Genomic DNA, 20,399 nt, shown 5'->3' with positions numbered 1-20,399 from the left:
TTCAAGCCATGTTGGTGCCTAAAGGCTGGCAAGATGCACGCTTGTTGGCCACGGTACTCGGTATCATTCTCTGCAAGCTTTATATGCTGCCCATGCCCCACATTAATCTGAATCACTGTATCCTTATAATAACCTACTTCTGTAGTAGTTGTTTTGAGGTGAAGTAGACCTTCATAACTTGGATGGAAAGTAAGATTTGAAGTTCTGTGTAGATTAGATTCTCACATTGCCAGTAGTAAAGGGATTGCTTGTTGCTAATGCCAGCCATAACCCTGGCAGAGAAGCTTCTCTTCCATCTTGGATTTTCCTGGGTGTCCTTTAGGTCTCGTCAGTTCAAGACGCTGCCCCTAAATGAGCTGGTCACTTGGTTAGGTCCAAGGTAAGTTTGGTGATGTTCCTTCGGCAAGGAACGCTCAATCTCGCTTGGCGAACCAGCTCTTATGATTTGCAGTTGGCTTAATGTGTCTTAATTGCACTCTGGTTCGTTTCTTTTGTAGCCGTGTGGATTTCTACAATGTATGCTGAAATACGATTTCCAGAAGATATTACACTATCCCCCCTTTTAAATTATAAAGTAAATGGTAGGTTAGGCCTGGGTATTGGCTAAACACACCAATTGAATGCAGGTGTTAGGGCGGTGATATAGTGACACCAGTTTTGGTTTCCAATTTTGCTGTCCAAGCAGTGAGTCTATCAATGTTTGCTCCATCTCTGCACAGATCCTTTGAAAAGGCAGATCACATTTCCTTCATCTAATTTTTAAAGCTCCACATTTGCCCAGGAAATGCTGTCGCTCTCAGTACAGGGTCAGAAATCCCGGTTCCATGAGAACACGGGAAGACGCGGTCAATAAAGTTCTAGTCGTTTACAATGGGTAACTGCTGCAGTCGTCTGATGTGGCGGATCTGTGAATCTGTCTGTCCTCCTGGTCAGGTCGAAAGCCGAGTCCTGATAATAGTTTTCCTTTAGACCTTTGTTTTTAGCTCTCCTACAGACGACAAGATCTGCAGAATGAAAGCAAATCATTTGAGGAGCAAGAAAAGGGATTGGTTATCCTCCACACAAACTTTCATAGAGAATCAGCAGACCAAGCACAGGGGTGTGGGCTCGAGAGGCAGAAGCAGCTGTCTCACTCCTGAAGCCTCTGATCAATGGAGGGCAGACTCTAATTTATTGAAATGAAAGCTACTGTCAAGGGTGATAAACCCCGTGGACAGCACCAAGGGTGAGCCGCCCTCCTATCAGTCGCCCGCCTGGCGGGAAAATGAATCCAGGACTGTGGGGGCTCAGCTTTCTGCACTGGTGCACACTACGAGCGAGGGGAATGCAGCCAAACATGGTTCTTCCCAGATTAACACATTTCCTACAACTGCCCCAGCTGCTTCAGGAAAAGAAATATTGTCTAGAGCAGGATTTGGTAGCTAAGACCCAGAATGTTTTCTTCTGTAAAGAACGCCCCAGAATGCAGTCCTTGTCCTTTTTTCGACCTTGTTTGTGTGAAGAAGGAACCATTGTTAAACCATGTTAAAGTGGTATTAGGCGCTATTCAAAATGCAAACTAAGCCTTCTGTTTAGGATGCTGGTAGAGCCCTAAATGTGCCTGGACCTGGGGCAGGGAAGAACAGTTGTGTGTGCATGACCCCCGCGTGAATGTTTCACTTTAACATCTCATGGAAGCTCAGACATGGTACATGGTCTATTATGCCCACTTAACCCCCCCCCCCCCGGCCTAAATCACTACCTACAGATTCTTTGAATGAACGGTGAGGAATGCAGCCGATTTCTAAAAAATTCATTCACAACACACCGAGGAATCTCTAATTTGCAAGTTGTAACATTTAGCATTGACCGCTGGTACTTGTGACGTAAGCTCGAAGTCCACACTATCCTATCAGCGGTCGCCCACCCCCTAGTTATTGAAGTTATTAATTACACAGGTCTCAAAAGGAGCCCAATTGTTCTGAATGGGCCTAAGTGAGTGAAAATAATGAATGCAGCAACCAACATAACCTAATCTGTAAGCATTTAAAACTGGTCTCTCTGGTTAGGAATCTGAACGGAAAGATGAGTGAAGGATAGAACGTGATACAGAATACCAGTTATTTCGCAGCATCTAGCTGCGCGGCCTGTATTTTGCTAAACGGGTTTATAATACTTAAATAATAAACCTCCTAACTCACGGCAAATGTCCTTTAAGTGTCCATCAGATCCACTTTTTAAAATGGCGCTGTAATTGAACTAAAATTTGTGGAGCCAGACTACCCCCTCCTCCCTGCATGGTATATGGGACTGTCTCCCCCGCGTGGAATATGGGACTGTCTCCCCCCGCGTGGAATATGGGACTGTCTTCCCCCCCCCCCCGCGTGGAATATGGGACTGTCTCCCCCCCGCTTGGAATATGGGACTGTCTCTCTCTCCCCCCACACCCCCCCGGTGTTGTATATGGGACTGTCTCCCTCCGCGCCGAATATGGGACTGTCTCCCTCCGCGCCGAATATGGGACTGTCTCCCTCCGCGTGGAATATGCGACTGTCTCCCCCGCGTGGAATATTGGACTGTCTCCCCCCGCGTGGAATATTGGACTGTCTCCCCCCGCGTGGAATATTGGACTTTCTCCCCCCGCGTGGAATATTAGACTTTCTCCCCCCGCGTGGAATATTGGACTGTCTCCCCCCGCGTGGAATATTGGACTGTCTCCCCCCGCGTGGAATATTGGACTGTCTCCCCCCGCGTGGAATATTGGACTGTCTCCCCCCGCGTGGAATATTGGACTGTCTCCCCCCGCGTGGAATATTGGACTGTCTCCCCCCGCGTGGAATATTGGACTGTCTCCCCCCGCGTGGAATATTGGACTGTCTCCCCCCGCGTGGAATATTGGACTGTCTCCCCCGCGTGGAATATTGGACTGTCTTCCCCTGCGTGGTATATGGGACTGTCTCCCCCCCTGCGTGGTATATGGGACTGTCTCCCCCCCCTGCGTGGTATATGGGACTGTCTCCCCCGCGTGGAATATTGGACTGTCTCCCCCTGCGTGGTATATGGGACTGTCTCCCCCCCTGCGTGGTATATGGGACTGTCTCCCCCCCTGCGTGGTATATGGGACTGTCTCCCCCCGCGTGGAATATTGGACTGTCTCCCCCCGCGTGGAATATTGGACTGTCTCCCCCCGCGTGGAATATTGGACTGTCTCCCCCCGCGTGGAATATTGGACTGTCTCCCCCGCGTGGAATATGGGACTGTCTCCCCCCCTGCGTGGTATATGGGACTGTCTCCCCCCCTGCGTGGTATATGGGACTGTCTCCCCCCCTGCGTGGTATATGGGACTGTCTCCCCTGCGTGGTATATGGAACTGCTCCCCCCCCCCCGCGTGGTATATGGGACTGCCCCCCCCACCCCCAATGTGGTATATGGGACTGCACCCCTCAACATGGTATATGGGACTGTCCCACCCCGTGTGGTATATGGGACTGTCCCACCCCGTGTGGTATATGGGACTGTCCCACCCCGCGTGGTAGCGTGGTATATTGGACTGTCTCCCCCCGCGTGGAATATTGGACTGTCTCCCCCCGCGTGGAATATTGGACTGTCTCCCCCCGCGTGGAATATTGGACTGTCTCCCCCCGTGTGGAATATTGGACTGTCTCCCCCCGCGTGGAATATTGGACTGTCTCCCCCCGCGTGGAATATTGGACTGTCTCCCCCCGCGTGGAATATTGGACTGTCTCCCCCCGCGTGGAATATTGGACTGTCTCCCCCCGCGTGGAATATGGGACTGTCTTCCCCTGCGTGGTATATGGGACTGTCTCCCCTGCGTGGTATATGGAACTGCTCCCCCCGCGTGGTATATGGGACTGCCCCCCCCCCCGAGTGTGTCTCTGCAGCTCTTGGACTCTCATAGCCCCTCCTACTGGAGAACCTGGGCCAGGCGGCGCGAGGCACGCCTTAATATCCCCGGGTTCACCTGCCTTGACAGACAGAGACACGAGACACTCTGTTAGGCGTAGAAGAGCAGGTTTATTTGCTGCAGCTAAGTACAGTTATCTAAGAAGTACCACACAGGTAGGAACTCAAGAGACTGCCACTTCAATCCGTGGTGCACAGTCTATTATACAACACAAGTTTACAATGACCACTCCCAATACACACAAAACTGACAAATAGGAATAGTTTGAAAACAAGCTATCGGATGTCTAAAACACACCTTCCTTTCAAACCCTGTGTGCTCTCCTCCCCTCAAGTTAATCAACACTAGTGCCCGTAATTTAATTTGCAGGAGGCAAAACATGTGTAGAATGCTTCAAAGGAAGGGCTATGTAACAAGAGAACACATGAAGAGAATGGTGAAGGCCAGTTAAATAAGATAAAGTAGAGAAGAATGGTGGGACCCAAACAGTGGAGTGAGACATGGGGACCCAAACAGTGGAGTGAGACATGGATTAATCAGTCTAGACATGGCTTTGCGAACTCGGCCAGACCCTGACATCGGTTTCACAAACATGGACGAGGGTTATTCTTTAACGGGAAGGACATGTAGCAGCTAAAAAGGCAAAAACACCATATTTACCGTGTTAGCCGTGCTGCCTGAGTGAGGCAACACAAAATGGCAGCTAAGCACAAAATGGCGGCTGAATACGAAGCGAAGCCGAAAACCATGTAACCTCACTACAGAACGGAAGTTTACAGATCGTTGTTCTGGTTTCCAGAAGGCCAAGAGGGACCCAGACGTCTATCATTTAATTTAATTACATAAACAGCACATCCCTCTATCAATGTCGAAGGAGTAAAATGAAGAACATGTTTACAACAATGCTTCATGGCCCTCCCTGGTCCCTGACAATATTCAAACAAGCATGTGAACTGCAACAGACCGCTGTGCTGGAGAACACGCCCTGGGGTTGTAACCTGGCAGTGCATTGATATGGTTTAAAGAAAGGGTTGGGGAGTTTATCTAGTCTCTTTTCCCTGCACTCCAGAAATACTTTCTTTAGCCTTTTCTTTGTAAATGTATTTTTTCTAGTTTTCAGTCATTGCCCAAAATTGTACCCATTTGTCATTCCATACGACCCAGAGTGCCTTCTCTGGGGTTATGTATCACTCGCAGACTCCATCGAGTGACGGTTGGCTGTTCTCTCTGCAAGACACCCAGGAGTATTTCTGGCCTTGTTAACTGGGTGATCTTCTATTTCTGAGGTTTTATTTCTCACTCAGTTTCCCCCCAATGGCAGCTTTCTTTTCTCCTGTTGGTTTTCCTGAATGTTTCCAAAGTCACATTTCTGCCTTGGGATTTGCCTGGGTCACATTTCTGCCTTGGGATTTGCCTGGGTCACATTTCTGCCTTGGGATTTGCCTGGGTCACATTTCTGCCTTGGAATTTGCCTGGGTCACATTTCTGCCTTGGGATTTGCCTGGGATCTGCGTTTCTCTCTGTTACTAGGGGAGTATTCTTGACTTTGTTCCTCCAGTGGCAGCTCACTTTTAACACTTTGTTGTGCAATATTCCTCATTTTGTTTCCTGGTGGGTGGAAAAAGATGTGGTATTGCCCTTGCTCTGGGTTTGCCAAGTGAGGGCATTATGTAGACAAACATGCCAATGTAAAATCTGATATTGATTGTTGAGAATTGTAAGTCTTTTTTCCAGCATTAGAATAGCATTGCAGCCCGAAGGATGCAGTATTTCCTGATGAATTGTAGAGGCCGCACTCCGCAGGAGGTCTGGGACTTTCATTAAAGTAACACAAGAGCGATCAAGCCGATGGACATGTTTCTCGGTCGTTGCAGCAAGATGGATTAGGTGCTTTATTCAGAATGTCAAGAAGCAGTGAATGGTATTGAAGCCCCCTCTGCAGAAGAGGGCGGGTGGTAGAGGGCGCCACTTGATGGATGTCCTGCAGTAGGGTAGGTGATAGCAAGAACATCTTTCAGGATGTATTGTTGCGGATACAGTGAGTACTGAAGGCTACGTGCCCTATCAGAAGCACCCTCTTCACTCAAGGCTGGAGTGATGTGATGGGAAGAGTGGATCTTCTGATAACTGCTGTTGCACATCTGTTATATTTGGTTTCAGGTTAGTGTAAGGAGCATCTTTGGTTTCAGGTTAGTGTAAGGAGCATCTTTGTCCTTTCACAAAAGAGGCCAGAGGATGGAATTTGGTTTCTGAGGGCGATGGTGGCTAAGATGCTAGTAGTCAGAAGTGAAAATCTCTTGCTTTCAGTCCCGTTGGCACGTGTACAAATGTGAGCAAGATAAAGGGGTCGGACTCCTGGTTAATGGACTGCTTGTAAATGTGGTCAAGCTCGAGGTTGGTGGGAATAAAGAGGCACGCTGGTGCCAGTAGAGATGGCAGACTGAGGCAAGGGTCGGCCATGCGTGCGAGGGATTAGAAGGAGGGAGCCGACCTTTCATGCTCACGAGTAACCTTGGGCAACATTTCTCCTTTGCGGTGGGGTTGGATGAAGTTGGCCCTCTTTGGCCTTTTTCGGACCTCTACACAGTCAGGAAATGCTGGATCCTCTCCTGCTGTCTGAGCCTCCATAGCCCTCCATAGCCCTCTCCGACTGCCATGTCTTTCTTCTCCATTTTCGCCCTTCCTACTAGCTCTGACTCTCTCCCTGTCTTTCTCTCCTGCTTGCAATGCATCTTGGGTAGAGTTGTGGAACACGCACCAGGAAATGAAAAAGCAAAAAGCTTTGGAAAAACAGAGTAAGGAAACTTTGGAAACCCAAACCTTCCCATAACTGCCAACCCGGGAAGCCGCGGGGTGTGTTTAGGACGATGGACCTAAGGTCCTACACCAAAGACCAGATTGAAATGGGACATTTCCAGCCAGTGTGGTGATGATCAAGACTAAAGGGGCACCATAGTAGCCACTGTGGCGGCACTTGCAGTAGCCACTGGATGGCATGCAGTAGCCACTGGGACGGCATGCAGTAGCCACTGGGACGGCATGCAGTAGCCACTGGGACGGCATGCAGTAGCCACTAGTAGGTGCTGCGTCTGCTGGAGCCAGTGAGGCACACATTGCCACTGGGGTGGCGGGGCGCCTGCGGTAGCCAGAGCAGTTTGAAGATTAAAATGGAAATTTGAGACTACGTTGTGTTAACTAGGGCACCATCTGCTGTAGCCATAAGGGAACATTTGGGAAGATTGGGAATAGTGACACTGGACCGGCGTCATGAATGCTGCATCTGCTGCTGGGGTGTACAGAGCAGGACCTGCAGTGGTGATATGTAATATTGAGGCATGGCCTGTTCCGGTCACTGGGGCACCTGCTGGAGCAGCTGTTCAATGCCGCCTGCTGTGCCACTAAGGCCGCTGCCCTGTCCAGTGGCATGCCTGCAGTAGTAGTTGGGATGCCTGCTGTATACCAGCTGCCACTCTTCCCTTGCCTGCTGCAACACCAGTTGTAGAGCCTGGCAGATTGTTTGCTGTAAAGTTGGTGGCACTCGCCAGCAAAACAAGGGCAACACATAAAAAGCTTCTTTACGTGACAGTTATTGAAAGTTCTGGCTGTGCAAGACTTCTCATTGAAAGCTCTGGCTGTGCAAGACTTCTCATTGAAAGCTCTGGCTGTGCAAGACTTCTCATTGAAAGCTCTGGCTGTGCAAGACTTCTCATGGAAAGTTCTGGCCGTGCAAGACTTCTCTTTGAAAGTTCTGGCTGTGCAAGACTTCTCATTGAAAGTTCTGGCTGTGCAAGACTTCTCATTGAAAGCTCTGGCCGTGCAAGACTTCTCATTGAAAGCTCTGGCTGTGCAAGACTTCTCATTGAAAGTTCTTGCTGTGCAAGACTTCTCATTGAAAGTTCTGGCTGTGCAAGACTACTCATTGAAAGTTCTGGCCGTGCAAGACTTCTCATTGAAAGCTCAAGATGTGCAAGACTTCTCATTGAAAGTTCTGGCTGTGCAAGACTTCTCATTGAAAGTTCTGGCTGTGCAAGACTTGTCATTGAAAGCTCTGGCTGTGCAAGACTTCTCATTGAAAGCTCTGGCTGTGCAAGACTTCTCATTGAAAGCTCTGGCCGTGCAAGACTTCTCATTGAAAGCTCTGGCTGTGCAAGACTTCTCATTGAAATTTCTGGCTGTGCAAGACTTCTCTTTGAAAGTTCTGGCTGTGCAAGACTTCTCATTGAAAGCTCTGGCTGTGCAAGACCTCTCATTGAAAGTTCTGGCTGTGCAAGACTTCTCATTGAAAGCTCTGGCCGTGCAAGACTTCTCATTGAAAGCTCTGGCGTGCAAGACTTCTCATTGAAAGCTCTGGCTGTGCAAGGCTTCTCATTGAAAGCTCTGGCCGTGCAAGACTTCTCATTGAAAGTTCTGGCTGTGCAAGACTTCTCATTGAAAGCTCTGGCGTGCAAGACTTCTCACTGAAAGTTCTGGCTGTGCAAGACTTCTCATTGAAAGCTCTGGCCGTGCAAGACTTCTCACTGAAAGCTCTGGCTGTGCAAGACTTCTCATTGAAAGTTCTGGCCGTGCAAGACTTCTCATTGAAAGTTCTGGCTGTGCAAGACTTCTCATTGAAAGCTCTGGCGTGCAAGACTTCTCACTGAAAGTTCTGGCTGTGCAAGACTTCTCATTGAAAGCTCTGGCCGTGCAAGACTTCTCACTGAAAGCTCTGGCTGTGCAAGACTTCTCATTGAAAGTTCTGGCTGTGCAAGACTTCTCTTTGAAATTTCTGGCTGTGCAAGACTTCTCATTGAAAGCTCTGGCGTGCAAGACTTCTCATTGAAAGCTCTGGCTGTGCAAGACTTCTCATTGAAAGCTCTGGCCGTGCAAGACTTCTCATTGAAAGCTCTGGCTGTGCAAGACGTCTCATTGAAAGCTCTGGCTGTGCAAGACTTCTCATTGAAAGCTCTGGCTGTGCAAGACTTCTCATTGAAAGCTCTGGCCGTGCAAGACTTCTCATTGAAAGCTCTGGCTGTGCAAGACGTCTCATTGAAAGCTCTGGCTGTGCAAGACTTCTCATTGAAAGTTCTGGCTGTGCAAGACTTCTCATTGAAAGCTCTGGCTGTGCAAGACTTCTCATTGAAAGCTCTGGCCGTGCAAGACTTCTCATTGAAAGCTCTGGCCGTGCAAGACTTCTCATTGAAAGCTCTGGCCGTGCAAGACTTCTCATTGAAAGCTCTGGCTGTGCAAGACTTCTCATGGAAAGCCCTGGCCGTGCAAGACTTCTCATGGAAAGCCCTGGCTGTGCAAGACTTCTCATTGAAAGTTCTGGCTGTGAAAGACTTCTCATTGAAAGTTCTGGCTGTGAAAGACTTCTCATTGAAAGCTCTGGCCGTGCAAGACTTCTCATTGAAAGCTCTGGCGTGCAAGACTTCTCATTGAACGTTCTGGCCGTGCAAGACTTCTCATTGAAAGCTCTGGCCGTGCAAGACTTCTCATTGAAAGCTCTGGCCGTGCAAGACTTCTCATTGAAAGTTCTGGCTGTGCAAGACTTCTCATTGAAAGTTCTGGCTGTGCAAGACTTCTCATTGAAAGTTCTGGCTGTGCAAGACTTCTCATTGAAAGCTCTGGCTGTGCAAGACTTCTAATTGAAAGCTCTGGCCGTGCAAGACTTCTCATTGAAAGCTCTGGCTGTGCAAGACTTCTCATTGAGAGTTCTGGCTGTGCAAGACTTCTCATTGAAAGTTCTGGCTGTGCAAGACTTCTCATTGAAAGTTCTGGCTGTGCAAGACTTCTCATTGAAAGCTCTGGCTGTGCAAGACTTCTCATTGAAAGTTCTGGCTGTGCAAGACTTCTCATTGAAAGCTCTGGCTGTGCAAGACTTCTCATTGAAAGTTCTGGCTGTGCAAGACTTCTCATTGAAAGTTCTGGCTGTGCAAGACTTCTCATTGAAAGTTCTGGCTGTGCAAGACTTCTCATTGAAAGCTCTGGCTGTGCAAGACGTCTCATTGAAAGCTCTGGCTGTGCAAGACTTCTCATTGAAAGTTCTGGCTGTGCAAGACTTCTCATTGAAAGCTCTAGCGTGCAAGACTTCTCATTGAAAGTTCTGGCTGTGCAAGACTTCTCTTTGAAAGTTCTGGCTGTGCAAGACTTCTCATTGAAAGTTCTGGCTGTGCAAGACTTCTCATTGAAAGCTCTAGTGTGCAAGACTTCTCATTGAAAGTTCTGGCTGTGCAAGACTTCTCATTGAAAGCTCTGGCTGTGCAAGACTTCTCATTGAAAGTTCTGGCTGTGAAAGACTTCTCATTGAAAGTTCTGGCTGTGAAAGACTTCTCATTGAAAGCTCTGGCCGTGCAAGACTTCTCATTGAAAGCTCTGGCGTGCAAGACTTCTCATTGAACGTTCTGGCCGTGCAAGACTTCTCATTGAAAGCTCTGGCCGTGCAAGACTTCTCATTGAAAGCTCTGGCCGTGCAAGACTTCTCATTGAAAGCTCTGGCTGTGCAAGGCTTCTCATTGAAAGTTCTGGCTGTGCAAGACTTCTCATTGAAAGTTCTGGCTGTGCAAGACTTCTCATTGAAAGTTCTGGCTGTGCAAGACTTCTCATTGAAAGTTCTGGCTGTGCAAGACTTCTCATTGAAAGTTCTGGCTGTGCAAGACTTCTCATTGAAAGCTCTGGCTGTGCAAGACTTCTCATTGAAAGCTCTGGCCGTGCAAGACTTCTCATTGAAAGCTCTGGCTGTGCAAGACTTCTCATTGAAAGTTCTGGCTGTGCAAGACTTCTCATTGAAAGTTCTGGCTGTGCAAGACTTCTCATTGAAAGTTCTGGCTGTGCAAGACTTCTCATTGAAAGTTCTGGCTGTGAAAGACTTCTCATTGAAAGTTCTGGCTGTGCAAGACTTCTCATTGAAAGTTCTGGCTGTGCAAGACTTCTCATTGAAAGTTCTGGCTGTGCAAGACTTCTCATTGAAAGCTCTAGCGTGCAAGACTTCTCATTGAAAGCTCTGGCTGTGCAAGACTTCTCATTGAAAGTTCTGGCTGTGCAAGACTTCTCATTGAAAGCTCTGGCTGTGCAAGACTACTCATTGAAAGTTCTGGCTGTGCAAGACTTCTCATTGAAAGTTCTGGCTGTGCAAGACTTCTCATTGAAAGTTCTGGCTGTGCAAGACTTCTCATTGAAAGCTCTAGCGTGCAAGACTTCTCATTGAAAGCTCTGGCTGTGCAAGACTTCTCATTGAAAGCTCTAGCGTGCAAGACTTCTCATTGAAAGTTCTGGCTGTGCAAGACTTCTCATTGAAAGTTCTGGCTGTGCAAGACTTCTCATTGAAAGTTCTGGCTGTGCAAGACTTCTCATTGAAAGCTCTAGCGTGCAAGACTTCTCATTGAAAGTTCTGGCTGTGCAAGACTTCTCATTGAAAGCTCTAGCGTGCAAGACTACTCATTGAAAGTTCTGGCTGTGCAAGACTTCTCATTGAAAGCTCTGGCTGTGCAAGACTTCTCATTGAAAGCTCTGGCTGTGCAAGACTACTCATTGAAAGTTCTGGCTGTGCAAGACTACTCATTGAAAGCTCTGGCTGTGCAAGACTACTCATTGAAAGCTCTGGCCGTGCAAGACTTCTCATTGAAAGTTCTGGCTGTGCAAGACCTCTCATTGAAAGTTCTGGCTGTGCAAGACTTCTCATTGAAAGCTCTGGCTGTGCAAGACTTCTCATTGAAAGCTCTGGCCGTGCAAGACTTCTCATTGAAAGCTCTGGCCGTGCAAGACTTCTCACTGAAAGCTCTGGCTGTGCAAGACTTCTCATTGAAAGTTCTGGCCGTGCAAGACTTCTCATTGAAAGCTCTGGCTGTGCAAGACTTCTCATTGAAAGTTCTGGCTGTGCAAGACTTCTCATTGAGAGTTCTGGCTGTGCAAGACTTCTCATTGAAAGTTCTGGCCGTGCAAGACTTCTCATTGAAAGCTCTGGCTGTGCAAGACTTCTCATTGAAAGCTCTGGCTGTGCAAGACTTCTCATTGAAAGCTCTGGCTGTGCAAGACTTCTCATTGAAAGCTCTGGCTGTGCAAGACTACTCATTGAAAGTTCTGGCTGTGCAAGACTTCTCATTGAAAGCTCTGGCTGTGCAAGACTTCTCACTGAAAGCTCTGGCTGTGCAAGACTTCTCATTGAAAGTTCTGGCCGTGCAAGACTTGTCATTGAAAGCTCTGGCTGTGCAAGACTTCTCATTGAAAGTTCTGGCCGTGCAAGACTTCTCACTGAAAGTTCTGGCCATGCAAGCCTTCTCATTGAAAGCTCTGGCCGTGCAAGACTTCTCATTGAAAGCTCAAGATGTGCAAGACTTCTCATTGAAAGTTCTGGCTGTGCAAGACTTCTCATTGAAAGCTCTGGCTGTGCAAGACTTCTCATTGAAAGCTCTGGCTGTGCAAGACTACTCATTGAAAGTTCTGGCTGTGCAAGACTTCTCATTGAAAGCTCTGGCGTGCAAGACTTCTCATTGAAAGCTCTGGCTGTGCAAGACTACTCATTGAAAGCTCTGGCTGTGCAAGACTTCTCATTGAAAGCTCTGGCTGTGCAAGACTTCTCATTGAAAGCTCTGGCTGTGCAAGACTACTCATTGAAAGTTCTGGCCGTGCAAGACTTGTCATTGAAAGCTCTGGCTGTGCAAGACTTCTCATTGAAAGTTCTGGCCGTGCAAGACTTCTCACTGAAAGTTCTGGCCATGCAAGCCTTCTCATTGAAAGCTCTGGCCGTGCAAGACTTCTCATTGAAAGCTCTGGCTGTGCAAGACCTCTCATTGAAAGCTCTGGCCGTGCAAGACTTCTCATTGAAAGCTCTGGCTGTGCAAGGCTTCTCATTGAAAGCTCTGGCCGTGCAAGACTTCTCATTGAAAGCTCTGGCTGTGCAAGACTTCTCATTGAAAGCTCTGGCTGTGCAAGACTTCTCATTGAAAGTTCTGGCCGCGCAAAACTTGTCATTGAAAGCTCTGGCGTGCAAGACTTCTCATTGAAAGTTCTGGCTGTGCAAGACTTCTCATTGAAAGTTCTGGCTGTGCAAGACTTCTCATTGAAAGTTCTGGCCGCGCAAAACTTGTCATTGAAAGCTCTGGCGTGCAAGACTTCTCATTGAAAGTTCTGGCTGTGCAAGACTTCTCATTGAAAGTTCTGGCCGTGCAAGACTTCTCATTGAAAGCTCTGGCGTGCAAGACTTCTCATTGAAAGCTCTTGCTGTGCAAGACTTCTCATTGAAAGCTCTGGCCGTGCAAGACTTCTCATTGAAAGTTCTGGCTGTGCAAGACTTCTCATTGAAAGCTCTGGCTGTGCAAGACTTCTCATTGAAAGCTCTGGCTGTGCAAGACTTCTCATTGAAAGTTCTGGCTGTGAAAGACTTCTCATTGAAAGCTCTGGCCGTGCAAGACTTCTCATTGAAAGTTCTGGCTGTGCAAGACTTCTCATTGAAAGCCCTGACTGTGCAAGACTTCTCATTGAAAGCTCTGGCTGTGCAAGACTACTCATTGAAAGTTCTGGCTGTGCAAGACTTCTCATTGAAAGCTCTGGCGTGCAAGACTTCTCATTGAAAGCTCTGGCCGTGCAAGACTTCTCATTGAAAGCTCTGGCTGTGCAAGACTTCTCATTGAAAGTTCTGGCTGTGCAAGACTTCTCATTGAAAGCTCTGGCCGTGCAAGACTTCTCATTGAAAGCTCTGGCTGTGCAAGACTTCTCATTGAAAGTTCTGGCCGTGCAAGACTTCTCATTGAAAGCTCTGGCCGCGCAAGACTTCTCATTGAAAGCTCTGGCTGTGCAAGACTTCTCATTGAAAGCTCTGGCTGTGCAAGACTTGTCATTGAAAGCTCTGGCTGTGCAAGACTTCTCATTGAAAGCTCTGGCTGTGCAAGACTTCTCATTGAAAGTTCTGGCTGTGCAAGACTACTCATTGAAAGTTCTGGCTGTGCAAGACTTCTCATTGAAAGCTCTGGCGTGCAAGACTTCTCATTGAAAGCTCTGGCTGTGCAAGACTTCTCATTGAAAGTTCTGGCCGTGCAAGACTACTCATTGAAAGTTCTGGCTGTGCAAGACTTCTCATAGAAAGCTCTGGCTGTGCAAGACTTCTCATTGAAAGTTCTGGCCGTGCAAGACTTCTCATTGAAAGCTCTGGCGTGCAAGACTTCTCTTTGAAAGCTCTGGCCGTGCAAGACTTCTCATTGAAAGTTCTGGCTGTGCAAGACTACTCATTGAAAGTTCTGGCTGTGCAAGACTTCTCATTGAAAGCTCTGGCGTGCAAGACTTCTCATTGAAAGCTCTGGCTGTGCAAGACTTCTCATTGAAAGTTCTGGCTGTGCAAGACTTCTCATTGAAAGCTCTGGCGTGCAAGACTTCTCATTGAAAGCTCTGGCTGTGCAAGACTTCTCATTGAAAGTTCTGGCCGTGCAAGACTTCTCATTGAAAGCTCTGGCGTGCAAGACTTCTCATTGAGAGCTCTGGCTGTGCAAGACTTCTCATTGAAAGCTCTGACCACACAAGACTTCTCAGTGAAAGCTCTGGCTGTGCAAGACTACTCATTGAAAGTTCTGGCTGTGCAAGACTTCTCTTTGAAAGTTCTGGCTGTGCAAGACTTCTCATTGAAAGTTCTGGCTGTGCAAGACTTCTCATTGAAAGCTCTGGCTGTGCAAGACTTCTCATTGAAAGCTCTGGCTGTGCAAGACTTCTCATTGAAAGTTCTGGCTGTGCAAGACTTCTCATTGAAAGCTCTAGCGTGCAAGACTTCTCATTGAAAGTTCTGGCTGTGCAAGACTTCTCATTGAAAGCTCTGGCTGTGCAAGACTTCTCATAGAAAGCTCTGGCTGTGCAAGACTTCTCATTGAAAGTTCTGGCTGTGCAAGACTTCTCATGGAAAGTTCTGGCCGTGCAAGACTTCTCTTTGAAAGTTCTGGCTGTGCAAGACTTCTCATTGAAAGTTCTGGCTGTGCAAGACTTCTCATTGAAAGCTCTGGCTGTGCAAGACTTCTCATTGAAAGCTCAGGCTGTGCAAGACTTCTCATTGAAAGTTCTGGCTGTGCAAGACTTCTCATTGAAAGCTCTAGCGTGCAAGACTTCTCATTGAAAGTTCTGGCTGTGCAAGACTTCTCATTGAAAGCTCTGGCTGTGCAAGACTTCTCATAGAAAGCTCTGGCTGTGCAAGACTTCTCATTGAAAGTTCTGGCTGTGCAAGACTTCTCATTGAAAGCTCTGGCGTGCAAGACTTCTCATTGAAAGCTCAAGATGTGCAAGACTTCTCATTGAAAGTTCTGGCTGTGCAAGACTTCTCATTGAAAGCTCTGGCTGTGCAAGACTTCTCATTGAAAGCTCTGGCTGTGCAAGACTACTCATTGAAAGTTCTGGCTGTGCAAGACTTCTCATTGAAAGCTCTGGCGTGCAAGACTTCTCATTGAAAGCTCTGGCTGTGCAAGACTACTCATTGAAAGCTCTGGCTGTGCAAGACTTCTCATTGAAAGCTCTGGCTGTGCAAGACTTCTCATTGAAAGCTCTGGCTGTGCAAGACTACTCATTGAAAGTTCTGGCTGTGCAAGACTTCTCATTGAAAGCTCTGGCTGTGCAAGACTTCTCATTGAAAGCTCTGGCTGTGCAAGACTTCTCATTGAAAGTTCTGGCTGTGCAAGACTTCTCATTGAAAGCTCTGGCTGTGCAAGACTTCTCATTGAAAGCTCTGGCTGTGCAAGACTTGTCATTGAAAGCTCTGGCTGTGCAAGACTTCTCATTGAAAGTTCTGGCCGTGCAAGACTTCTCATTGAAAGCTCTAGCGTGCAAGACTTCTCATTGAAAGCTCTGGCTGTGCAAGACTTCTCATTGAAAGCTCTGGCTGTGCAAGACTTCTCATTGAAAGCTCTGGCCGTGCAAGACTACTCATTGAAAGTTCTGGCTGTGCAAGACTTCTCATTGAAAGCTCTGGCGTGCAAGACTTCTCATTGAAAGTTCTGGCCGTGCAAGACTTCTCATTGAAAGCTCTGGCTGTGCAAGACTTCTCATTGAAAGCTCTGGCGTGCAAGACTTCTCATTGAAAGCTCTGGCTGTGCAAGACTTCTCATTGAAAGTTCTGGCTGTGAAAGACTTCTCATTGAAAGCTCTAGCGTGCAAGACTTCTCATTGAAAGCTCTGGCGTGCAAGACTTCTCATTGAAAGCTCTGGCTGTGCAAGACTTCTCATTGAAAGTTCTGGCTGTGCAAGACTTCTCATTGAGAGTTCTGGCTGTGCAAGACTTCTCTTTGAAAGTTCTGGCTGTGCAAGACTTCTCATTGAAAGCTCTGGCTGTGCAAGACTTCTCATTGAAAGCTCTGGCTGTGCAAGACTTCTCATTGAAAGTTCTGGCTGTGAAAGACTTCTCATTGAAAGCTCTGGCTGTGCAAGACTTCTCATTGAGAGTTCTGGCTGTGCAAGACGTCTCATTGAAAGCTCTGGCCGTGGAAGACTTCTCATTGAAAGCCCTGGCCGTGCAAGACTTCTCATTGAAAGTTCTGGCCATGCAAGCCTTCTCATTGAAAGTTCTGGCCGTGCAAGACTTCTCATTGAAAGCTCAAGATGTGCAAGACTTCTCATTGAAAGTTCTGGCCGTGCAAGACTTCTCATTGAAAGTTCTGGCCGTGCAAGACTTCTCATTGAAAGTTCTGGCCGTGCAAGACTTCTCATTGAAAGTTCTGGCCATGCAAGCCTTCTCATTGAAAGTTCTGGCCGTGCAAGACTTCTCATTGAAAGCTCAAGATGTGCAAGACTTCTCATTGAAAGTTCTGGCCGTGCAAGACTTCTCATTGAAAGTTCTGGCCGTGCAAGACTTCTCATTGAAAGTTCTGGCCGTGCAAGACTTCTCACTGAAAGCTCTGGCTGTGCAAGACTTCTCATTGAAAGTTCTGGCCGTGCAAGACTTGTCATTGAAAGCTCTGGCTGTGCAAGACTTCTCATTGAAAGTTCTGGCCGTGCAAGACTTGTCATTGAAAGCTCTGGCCGTGCAAGACTACTCATTGAAAGCTCTGGCTGTGCAAGACTTCTCATTGAAAGTTCTGGCCGTGCAAGACTTCTCACTGAAAGCTCTGGCTGTGCAAGACTTCTCATTGAAAGCTCTGGCTGTGCAAGACTTCTCATTGAAAGCTCTGGCTGTGCAAGACTTCTCATTGAAAGCTCTGGCTGTGCAAGACTTCTCATTGAAAGTTCTGGCCGTGCAAGACTTCTCACTGAAAGCTCTGGCTGTGCAAGACCTTTCATTGAAAGTTCTGGCCGTGCAAGACTTGTCATTGAAAGCTCTGGCGTGCAAGACTTCTCATTGAAAGTTCTGGCCGCGCAAGACTTCTCATTGAAAGTTCTGGCCGCGCAAGACTTCTCATTGAAAGTTCTGGCCGTGCAAGACTTCTCACTGAAAGCTCTGGCTGTGCAAGACTTCTCATTGAAAGTTCTGGCCGTGCAAGACTTGTCATTGAAAGCTCTGGCTGTGCAAGACTTCTCATTGAAAGCTCTTGCTGTGCAAGACTTCTCACTGAAAGCTCTGGCTGTGCAAGACTTCTCATTGAAAGTTCTGGCCGTGCAAGACTTGTCATTGAAAGCTCTGGCTGTGCAAGACTTCTCATTGAAAGCTCTTGCTGTGCAAGACTTCTCACTGAAAGCTCTGGCTGTGCAAGACCTTTCATTGAAAGTTCTGGCCGTGCAAGACTTGTCATTGAAAGCTCTGGCGTGCAAGACTTCTCATTGAAAGTTCTGGCCGCGCAAGACTTCTCACTGAAAGCTCTGGCTGTGCAAGACCTTTCATTGAAAGTTCTGGCCGTGCAAGACTTGTCATTGAAAGCTCTGGCGTGCAAGACTTCTCATTGAAAGTTCTGGCCGTGCAAGACTTCTCATTGAAAGTTCTGGCTGTGCAAGACTTCTCATTGAAAGCTCTGGCTGTGCAAGACTTCTCATTGAAAGTTCTGGCTGTGCAAGACTTCTCATTGAAAGTTCTGGCCGCGCAAGACTTCTCATTGAAAGTTCTGGCCGTGCAAGACTTGTCATTGAAAGCTCTGGCTGTGCAAGACTTCTCATTGAAAGCTCTGGCTGTGCAAGACTTCTCATTGAAAGCTCTGGCTGTGCAAGACTTCTCATTGAAAGTTCTGGCTGTGAAAGACTTCTCATTGAAAGCTCTGGCCGTGCAAGACTTCTCATTGAAAGTTCTGGCCATGCAAGTCTACTCATTGAAAGTTCTGGCCGTGCAAGACTTCTCATTGAAAGTTCTGGCCGTGCAAGACTACTCATTGAAAGTTCTGGCCATGCAAGTCTACTCATTGAAAGTTCTGGCCGTGCAAGACTTGCCATTGAAAGCTCTGGCCGGGCAAGACTTCACACTGTATGTAGTGATTGCTTAAGGCTGCGCCCAAGGTCCACATCCCCGCCAGTATTTTCTACACTGTGCACTAGATGCTGTGGTCTGTAATGCACATTACAGCTGATTATGCCCGCCAGTAAATATCCCAAGTGACTAGACATGTCCTGACACAGGACCTAACGGACAGAATCCGAAGGGATGCACAGAGTCCATCACGAGACCTGCACAGGTGATCGTGGGGATTTGTTCGAGAGAGGCAGAGTTCGGAGCTCTCTCACTGGAAGGCAGCTGGAGAGACTCACTGACTAGGAAACTGGAATGCCCACAAGCCATGGGAAACTCTGGTCAACACCGAAGAACAAGATTAGGAAAGGGAGGCATTGATAGAGGTGTGCAGCGAAACTCACACCCACTGGCATAGAAACAGATGATCTCTTAGAGCCCTGGCAGAGGTTGGCAGATATGGATTTGATGGGTATTGGGTCATTCTCTCCTGTCCTTCTGAGGTAGTGTCCGTAGCAGTGTGTGAAGTTTGTAGCCTCCAACGCTCCCGTTTTGGGACGATGCATGTCCTCTGCTTCCCAGCTCTCTCTTTCTACTCTCGCATTGTCACATCCCTGCTCATTCCACCCAGGACTAGCTCTGGGCTTGTGGCAGGTTCTCGGGTCTGAGGGCAGAGTGTGGGCTTCGTGTACATATTGTGCGTGTGTGTCTGTGTGGGGCTCCGTTGTTTGAGAGAAGAGTGCCGAGGAGCTTCTGCCTCTTGTATTCATGGAAGCTTTTTGCAGTCTTAATTCTGGCTGTGTGGTCTGACTGTAAAGAGCTAGATTCTCTGTTTTCGATCAATGGCTGTCTGCTGACTAATGGATAAACGGCTCCAGCTGCATTTACTGTCCCCAAACTACCAGTGGAAATGCCTCTTCGTGCAGCTGCTGGCCAGTAACTGTGAGGACGGAGCTCACGCTTCTCCGGCCAGTGACCGCCATATCCTCACGCCATTATCTGCTTCCTCCGGATCATCTGTGGATGACCATTTTGTTTTGGCTCCCTTGTTTACCTGTTTTTTTTACTTTGACCTCCTGACGCATGTCCATATGTACTGGGGTGGTGGTGGGTATCAGGAAGCAGGTTGCAAGGCGGCATGGGTAGGGGTTTTGTGAATGCAGAAGGCTGCTTGGTGTGGTTATGAGTGAGGGAATCCCACGAAATGCTGGACTGTCATAGTTCAAGAAGACACTGCAGTGTATTGGTTGCTTCTTTTGGCCATTGATGGAGTGTGGCGGTGTTGAATCTCGCGTTTGATGTTATGAATATGGACTTAGGTGGGCGGCGTGGCTGTGGATTCACTAACAGGGTGCAGTAGTATGTGGGTGGAAGATCATGTAGCAGTCTGCAATCTGAGGCAGTAGGATCATTGACTGTCTCTGGGTGTGGCAGGAGATGGAGTTGGGGGTCATTGGTGTCTTCTTTGATAGTTTGCTGGGTTTGGTGATCTTTAGATAAGACGTTATCAGAGAGAGGTCACCTAACAGTGGGTGGACAGTATGCAGGATGGAATTTTAGTGGCAAGAGTTGTGTGTTCATTTGAAGGATATAATGCATGTGTCTGCACCTATAGTGTTTGATGAAAGGTGTCATGGAAAGAGATGGCGTGTGACATGCATTCAGGAGGGTGCTTTGTAGGCCGTATAACAACTCAGGGTTTGGCAATGAGAAGTAGATTTACAGCATGGAGGATGTATGACTCGGCTGCAGTTTGCTGCAATAGGGTATGTGAAGTCCTCACCACGAGATAGGTCTGGGTTCAGCAGTATGTGTGGTGCGATGATGAATGTAAACCTTGTCTGTAACGTGTGTCCAGGCACCATATTTATTTGCAAGAGTGAAATATGTGTGGCTGGTTGACCAATTGATCTGTGAGCATATAATATGGTGAGTTTGAGGCGATTGTTTTCGACTGGTGCGTGCCTGCGTGGAAACTGGTGTTAATAACGGGTTCCATTGGTTGCAAGAATGAGATGACTTGTGATGTTGGATGACTGAGCGTTGATCCTGGGGGCTTTGTAAAGGCTGCCCACCTTTCTGCAAAGGCCTGAAGATGTAATGCAAAATGTGTTGCAGAATACCAAACGGTTAAATCTGTTAAATCTGTAAAGAAGGAAGGCTTTAAGTTAAGTAAATGTCTCGGAA

General features: G+C 47.7%; 1 protein-coding gene across 11 annotated transcripts in view; it reads left to right on the top strand.

The window, feature by feature from the left end:
• MADD (MAP kinase activating death domain) overlaps positions 1 to 20,399 on the top strand; it is an 853,817-nt gene that overhangs the window by 343,670 nt on the left and 489,748 nt on the right. The window lies entirely within an intron of this gene.

Source organism: Lissotriton helveticus, chromosome 3_2 (genome assembly GCF_964261635.1).
Source record: "Lissotriton helveticus chromosome 3_2, aLisHel1.1, whole genome shotgun sequence".
In the NCBI taxonomy this organism is placed as follows: Eukaryota; Metazoa; Chordata; class Amphibia; order Caudata; family Salamandridae; genus Lissotriton; species Lissotriton helveticus.
Note: the sequence above shows the minus strand (reverse complement) of the source record. Positions and strands in the feature narration are given on the sequence as shown.